This window comes from Somniosus microcephalus, chromosome 7 (assembly GCF_052327205.1).
Source record: "Somniosus microcephalus isolate GS21.2 chromosome 7, FLI_Smic_1.0, whole genome shotgun sequence".
In the NCBI taxonomy this organism is placed as follows: Eukaryota; Metazoa; Chordata; class Chondrichthyes; order Squaliformes; family Somniosidae; genus Somniosus; species Somniosus microcephalus.
In genome coordinates, this window is record NC_140993.1 from 104,728,914 (window position 1) to 104,737,466 (window position 8,553).

General features: G+C 46.3%; 1 pseudogene; it reads right to left on the reverse strand.

Moving 5' to 3' along the window:
* Positions 1 to 2,030: 2,030 nt before the first annotated feature.
* On the reverse strand, positions 2,031 to 8,062 carry LOC147114824 (uncharacterized; annotated as a pseudogene).
* Between the last annotated feature and the right edge of the window lie 491 nt (positions 8,063 to 8,553).

Consider the following 8,553-nt stretch of genomic DNA (forward strand, 5'->3'; position numbering starts at 1 on the left):
GCCCAATCGACCCAATCTCTCCTCATACGTCATCCCTGCCATCCCAGGTATCAACCTGGTGAATCTTCGCTGAACTCCTTCCATGGCAAGAACATCCTTCCTCAGATAAGGCGACTAAAACTGCACACAATACTCCAGATGTGGTCTCACCAAGGCCTTGTACAACTGCAGCAAGACATCCTTGTTCCTGTACTCAAACCCTCTCGCTACGAAGGCCAACATACCATTTGCCTTCTTAACCGCCTGCTGCACCTGCATGCTTACCTTCAGCGACTGGTGCACAAGAACACCCAGGTCTCATTGCACTTCCCCTTCTCCCAATCTATTGCCATTCAGATAATAATCTGCCTTCCTGTTTTTGACACCAAAGTGGATAACCTCGCATTTATCCACGTTATATTACATCTGCCATGCTTCTGCCCAATCACCCAACCTGTCCAAATCATCCTGGAGTTTCTCAGCATCCTCCTCACAGCACACACGCCCACCCAGCTTCGTGTCATCTGCAAACTTGGAGATATTACATCTAGTTCCCTTGTCTAGATCATTAATATAGATTGTGAATAGCTGGGGTCCAAGGACCGATCCCTGCGGTACCCCACTAGTCACTGCCTGCCACTCGGAAAAAGATTTGTTTATTCCAACTCTTTGCTTTCTGTCTGCCAACCAGTTCTCTATCCAAGTCAATACTTTGCCCCCAATCCCATGTGCCTTAACTTTACACGCTAATCTCTTATGTGGGACCTTATCGAAAGCCTTCTGAAAGTCCAAATACACCACATCCACTGGTTCTCCCTTTTCTATTTTACCAGTTACATCCTCAAAAAATTCCAGTAGATTAGTCAAACACGATTTACCTTTTGTAAATCCATGTTGACTTTGTCCAATCCTGTCACTGTTTTCCAAGTGCTCTGCTATTACATCTTTTATAATGGACTCTAGCATTTTCCCCAATACCGATGTCAGGCTTACCGGTCTGTAATTCCCCGTTTTCTCTCTACCATCTTTTTTGAATAGTTGGGTAACATTAGCTTCCCGCCAATCCATGGGTACTGTTCCAGATTCCATTGCATGTTGGAAGATGATCAGCAATGCATCTACTATTTCTAGGGCCACTTCCTTAAGTACCCTAGGATGTAGATTATCAGGCCCTAGGGATTTATTGGCCTTCAATCCCGTCAATTTCCCATTTCCCTACAAATACTGATTTCTTTCAGTTCCTCCCATTCATCAGACCCTATGTTCCCCGACATCTCTGGGAGGTTATTTGTGTCCTCCTTTGTGAAGACAGAACCAAAATATGTATTTAATTGGTCTGCCATTTCTTTGTTCCCCATTATAAATTTCCCTGATTCTGACTGCAAGGGACCTACGCTTGACTTCACCAATCTTTTTCTCTTCACATATCTATAAAAGCTTTTACAGTCAGTTTTTATGTTCCCTGAAAGCTTACTCTCATACTCTATTTTCCCCTTCTTAATGAATCCCTTTGTCCTCCTTTGTTGAATCCTAAACTGCTCCCAATCCTCAGGTTTACTGCTTTTTCTGACCAATTTATATGTCCTCTCCTTGGATCTTATGTTATCCCTAATTTCCCTTGTTAGCCACGGTTGAGTCACCTTTTTTGTTTTATTTTTATGCCAAACTGGGATGAACAAATTCTGTAGTTCATCCATGCGGTCTTTGAATGTTTGCCACTGTCAACCCTTTGAGTGACATTCCCCAATCAATCCTACTCAACTCGCGCCCCATACCATCGTAGTTTCCTTTATTTAAATTCAGGACCCTAGTCTCTGAGTCAACTACTTCATTCTCCATCTTAATGAAGAATCCTATCATATTATGATCGCTCCGACCCAAGGGGCCTCGTACAACAAGATATTATTGCTGCGCGACCGCATGGCTGCACAGCAATGGGAAAGGTCCTGCGCAGGCCGCTCACTGCTTTGCCATTGTATGTACCGCGCATGCACGGAAATTTAAAGGGACCACGCACTAAAAGAAACAGGCAGCGCAGAACAAAGCACAGCTTACAGGGAACGTTGTTCAACACTGGATGACACTGTTGGACATGATTCCACCATAACCACCTGAATCGTGACCAGGATCATGGCCCAAGGAATTTCAAGACCATACTGTTCTATAAACAAAACTGTATTTGAAGCATTGTCTAGAAGAAGTTGAAGACCTAGCTGTAATGATATCAGCAAATAGTGATGATATTTGTCTGTGTTTGATTACTTATGCCTTACAGCATATTTGTCTGTGTTTTTGATTACTTGTGCCTGACCAGCAGAGGTCATGTGAGAGACAAGCAGTCCAGAGGAGTTTTACTTTCAGTTTCATTCTAGATGCATCACAGCATAGTGTGTTCTGTAAAAAGCTGTAGAAAATCTTGAACAAGACTTTAGATTAAACAACATTCTCTTTCAGAAATGAGTCTTTATTGAACCCAAAAAGAAATCAATACACTAGCTATCTGCTTATGTGGGTCTCCACAATCTAGTAAGACTCATGTATGTAGTACCCTTTGGCTATAAGGTTGACTCATTGATAAATAAAATAGTTTTTTACATTTTGGAAAGTTATGCATATAACAACTACACCAAGTAACACAAAAGGAATTAATGCAAGTGCATTAATCGCTACATTAAAAATTGTACACAGACCTAATCATACCAAACCCATCTTTATAATCAATCTTAGCTTCCCAGCAACAATCAGGATAGATTTTCTACTCTGCCTTTTTATTCCTAATTGACACTCGAGGTCGAGCACCTGATTTCAGCTCCAAGAACAATGGTGCATGGAATTAGGAAACTTTTAGACTACGCACAAACATTCCCAGAACATCAATGCTCAAGTCAGGCATTGTGTTTTCTCACTACCATTAAATCGGTTTCTCCCAGAAAAAATCACTATGAGCATGAAGTTTTGGCTACATGATTGCAGCAACATGTGAACAGCATGACACAATGTCTACAGACTGAGTTCTGCATAACTATGTGATTTACCTTTTTAAAATTGTATATAACTTTGCTGAGTTTTTCTGCTCATCAAATTAAAGGATATTAATGTTGGGAATGGAACACTTTTCCACCCAATTTTGCCAGGAATGAATTGCCCCAAGCATAATGAAGAATGAAGTTCTCTTATTCTGCCCAATAATGTGCCTTAACCCAAAACTAAGGAGAGCACCCTATTGCTTCCATTTCCTTCAGTCATCAGCCTCGTCATTTCTACAAGTGAGATTTCCATGTGAGTAATTAACTGCACTGAGCTCTCAGAAGTTTTGTGCCACTAGGAACTGGGTTGAAAATGCCACAGCTGATGTCAGCCTTGGATCTTGGTAGCACTTTCACCTCTGAGTCATGTAGGGGGTGGTGGTGTGTGTCAGCTTCACCTCTGACTTATGAGCGGTTCGAATCGTTCCCACTCCCTTGGTTCTAGAACTTGGACTTATTTGGGGGTTGTGACAAAAGTGCAGCAGACAACTGGTTTTGGTGCAAGAAACTTTGATCTTTATTCAAGAGAGAAAATATAACACAACAATCTTAACACTCTAATAAAATGGGGAACACTTCGATACACACAAGGGAAATTACAGTAGAAAAATACCTCACCCCTCCCAATCCCACTTTACTAGCTGAGTTGGGCTCTAGAGGACCAGGGATAATGCTCACCAAACGGATCCTTGACAGTTGAGCTGGTTCGCGGTTTCAGGGTTCGCTGGATGTGTTGGTTGGTGCCTGCCGTACCCCAGTTGGTTGTTTCGTAAGGCCCTTGTTGCCGCAAGGTGTCTGATGGTCACTGAAACTGTTGCTCTGGTTTCTTCTTGTGTGCTGACCTGCTTCCAGAACTGTGAACTTCTTCGAACTCGATGAACTCCTGAGAACTGCCGAAAACTGTAGAGTTTGTGGAGAACTTGTTGTAACTGTGTAACTGCTGATCTGAACTGTGTGTCTTCTTGAGAAAACAGGCCTTCAATTATACTAATTGGGGCCTCCTAATCTCCACGCCAAATCAATCCCGGTTTATTGTAAGATTTTGGAGGGCTCGTTAATAGTAACTTGTTTATGAATGTGTGAAGTGGTTTCGGGATGGTTCCATGAGCTGTTGAGCTCTTACTTGATTGTAGTCATTGTGTTCCAGTTTCAAGTTTCCTGACTGGAACTGAGAATTCTATGGAGTTGGGCGAGGTGATTTGTTTTATGCATGTTTTGGATGGGTCCTGTAATTTGGGTGAGGACTGCTCTTACATGGGTCTATTGTTAGAATGTAAATTGTCTGATAGGGGCTGAGTGACGTTAGACAGTTCCCCAGACAGCTTGATTAACTGACTAACTCCAATACTCAAACTGTCTATTACAGAGGTTGATCCCATCTCCTGTTACAGCCTCTCTTTTACAAGCCCAAACATGCTTTTTTTTAAATGCCAAAATCTTGGTTTTTGACCTTGAATCTCCCTCTGTTAGGCCCAATATTTTATCACCCTGATGTGGTTAGAGAAGAGTCCAAAGTCCTTTTCTTTAGGGTTTTTATCTGAGTTTTGGGGACTGTGAATTTTGAGAATCTTACAGTCCCCCCTGTGATACTTTACTTGCTAGAGTATCATACTGGGTGAGCAAAATTCTTGATCCTCGAGAGCCAACCTTCCCCTGTAGTTTACCTATCTAAGACCCAAAACATGCATTCCCCTTTAGATGTAGTGTTCAGATGCATACACAGGTAAGAATTCAGTTACATTCATACCCAAGCACGGAGGGGGTCCAACACCCCTGCACCACTTGGAAAATATGGTACATATATAGAAAAATAATACACGGTCACAAAACTTTATCTTAATAATGATTAAGGCTCATCCCATACCTGGTCATAGACTTTATTGTAATGCTAGTCCCATGTTCTCTCATGTCGGGATCGGAGCATTCTGTCCATCCCCTTGCACTTTGTGCACAGTAAGTAGAAGACTATACCGAGTTGGCAGACCACTAAAATATGGGAAGCCATTCTGACCCAGGAAGGGACCTCTATATTTTCAAAAATATCCCACCAGGATGGAACTATGATGTCTGAAATCTCGGCCCCTATCTCGACTGTCTTTTGTTCTAGAGTATAGAAATGTTTTTGTGATACTTCTACAGCTTTGAGTAGGGCGGTAAGATGTTCGGGTAGAGGGGGAATTTTATAACCAAAGAATGTGACATAGTCTTGCAGGTTGGTTATGTTTTCCCTGACAGTGAGGTGAACAGTGGAGGGTTCAGGAATGGGGACAATCCATTCCTGGGCCACTTGAACTTCTGCCTCGGGTTTAAAACAGAAACTGCTGACACTCACCGGACACCACATGTGCTGTCCATGCTGGTAGTGGGGCGCACTTGTGGTGACACAATATGTCCCACATCCTATGAATGCTACCTGTGGGGGAACATGGTCTTGTGCCATTACCTCCATGGTACAGTTCATAGGTTGTGCACCAGCAGCTTTAAACCCGCACTGTGGTCTAGAATAGGCATTCAAGTGATGGGGACACAGTATTATGTGTGCACCCAGGCTCCGGCACCCGGAGAGGTCAGTACCTGTCATAGCGTGCTCCCACTTTATGACATAAGGTGGGACCGCTGCGAAAGGGACGTGTGCACCCCCTTGAATGATCCCAATGTTCTCCACCCTGTGTACCGGTGCGGGTCGGGCTGTCCCACCCATGACTGGCATCCTCACTACTATCCCCATGATAGTGCGATTGGAACGCCCGCAATCTACTGGGACAGGGTAGGCTTCAGAGGCTAGGCGGAGCTGACACGGGCTCAGCGAATTGCTAAACGGGTGGAGGGCTGCGAGGTGCTTGTTGCTAATCCAGGAAGCGACTAAATCTTGTTTTAAGTCCTCCAGGTTGCTGCGGCCCAGTAACCATGCCCCGTATAGCACACACACCTCATTCTGTGCAGCCTGATCTGAAGCGTTCCTATCCTCCCGTATGAGTGCATTTACTGTTTATGCGTGCTTTTCTAGCTCAGCAATGATCTCCTTTAAATGGACCGTCATAGCTTGGTCCTCGTGTAGCCCTGAGCCTACCACTGTGTTTTCTTCCGTTAGGATCTTTCGTAGTTGGGTTTTTAGACCATTTATTTGTGTTTGCAGTTCTATATCATCCAAGCTATTTATTACCGAGGATCCTGTATTGTAGGTTGTGAAAATATCGTTCCAGGTTCCCCTTCTTTGTCTCCCTGCGCCCATAGTGTGCTCAGCGTGTAATGTGTACAGCTCTGCTTTGTCTATGTTGGAAAAGTTGAATTTGTAGAATTTCCTAAATATTTCATTTAGTAGGGCCTGGTATAGCTGTTCTGTCTCCTTAGGGCACCATTCAGGTAAGTGTACTTCGGTAAGGTTTAGGATAACTGAAGCTACTGCATAGTGTACCCCCTGGTATAGTACCTTTTTGGTCGGCACTAGCACTAACCCATTCCCTGGTCCCTTGGTGGTGGTAGGACACCTCTCTATTACTATCCGTGATGTCGGGGTCGTGTGCAGGGGCTTTCGGGTGCGTGCTACGAGTTCGGTGGCGTTGACTGAGATCGGGGAGTGTGGGAGCACGCATGCATGCAGGCTAGAATCCCACCCCATCCCCTTCCCGGCATCTTGCCATTGTCTGGAGAAGATGATGGATATGCCTGTGGGGCAGGCTCTCTCTGATCCCCACATGCAGATATAGATTCCCTGTTCCAACTCCCACCACTCATCCCAACACACACTCACTCCCCCTTGGGTCCCTGTGATCGTCCGGTGGGTGTTGTTCCCCAGTCGTTCCCAGTCAGCTGTACGGTCCCCTATGTCCCTGCTCAGCTTCCTGAGCCACCACCACCTATCCAGGGGAATCCGTCCCTTGCATGTAAGATACATAAGTTTCCCCCCAGTGACACTGACCCTTGTAGCAACGACCTGTACCCTGGGGCACGGGATGGAGGCCTCCCCATAGGTGAACCCAGTCTGGCTGGAGTATTGTGTAGAGTTAGACTCCAGCCACCCTGGCCACCTTCCCTCATGGAAGTAAATAGCGAGCTCCTCCACACCCGGTTCGCCACCCCCAGCGGTAACGATCGGCGCGCTCTCTCCCGAGCACCCATAAATGTGGGAGTCCCCCATGTCACCTCGGTCACCGATGCTCACCCCTACCAGGGCGAGCAGGAGCAGAACCCTCCTCATGCCGATTTCCTCTCTGTAGGGACACACAAAACAGATAGCCATGTCCCGAGAAGGTTCTTGGCTTGACCAGTGATCGAGTCTCGAAATTTAAACTTACTTATTGTAAAATAATTAAATAATAATAAAACCTAAAACTACCAAAACTGTAAAAAAAACACCTAACATTCATCAGAAAAGCTATGTACATCCGCCGCCCATCTCCGGGCAGCCAGGCTAATTCCTGTTCGGCCTCTGTCTTCTGCGGCTTCTGGGCAGCTTGTACGCCTGGGCATAAGGTGGCCTGTACCGCAGGACCCAGAGAGTCCTTCTTAAAACAACTGGGGGTTTCCCTGAATCCCAGATGATCGGGGGAGTGTCCCCTCCTATACTACAGCCCCTTCTGTGGGGCTGCTAAGTCCCTATCCTGTCCTGTGGGTTCCACGCAGCCTGAGGCCGCAGGCTGGGGACCCCTCTCGTTCTCTTTGCCCACCGTTACCTCTCCTGTGAGTCCCTCGCCGTTGGAGGCTGCAGGCTGGGGATCCCTATCTCTAGACTGATCCCTGACCTTAGGCATTCTTTTTCGGGTTGCGGCCCCTCTGGGGCTGAACCATTTAAACTGATACGCTGGTGACCACGGTAGTTTAGGCTGTGGCATGCGAGGAGACCTTCTTAAGGCTCCGGCTACCGGGGGTGTGCCTGAGTCCCAAATAATAGGTGGGACGGCCCCTCCAGTGACACAAGCCACTGCTCCCACCAGTGCGGTCTGTGAGTCTGCCACAGCTGCTGGCTGAGGATCTCCGTCCTTAACCTTATCCTTTGCTTCCTGACTCTCCTCGTCCCACTCCACCCGGGTTTCCCCTGGTGCCATTGAATAGATCATGCCTCTGGCTCCAGACAATGCTTGGGTCAATTTTTTAATCCTTTCTTCGCAGGGACCGTGATCAGAGTCTTCATAACCCCTACTTCTAGCTTCCTTATGAGCTATTTTAATTGTCCCTTAGCTGACGCTCCAAACTGTCAGCTCTCGTTGTTAATCTTGCGTTCTCCTCCCGTAAGGCCTGCTCATTTAACCTGGCCTCCGTAACCTGGCACCGCAGGTATTCCCCCATATTATGGGAGGTCTCTTCCTGTGCGCGTCTTTCAAGGGGACACAGGTAGACAGGCTGCGCTGGTTCTAGTCATAGGTCTGGGTTGTATGGGGCAGATGGGGTTAAAGCACCAGTGGCGGTGGCTACCTTTCCTGGGCCATTTAATAAAGCTTGGATCGCAGCTACGACTGAGTCTAACGTGGGGGGAGAGGTCGGTGTTTCGGTTCTTGGAGCAGGAGCTGGGGGGTTCTTTCCTATCTTATCCTTCCACGGATTCCTACAG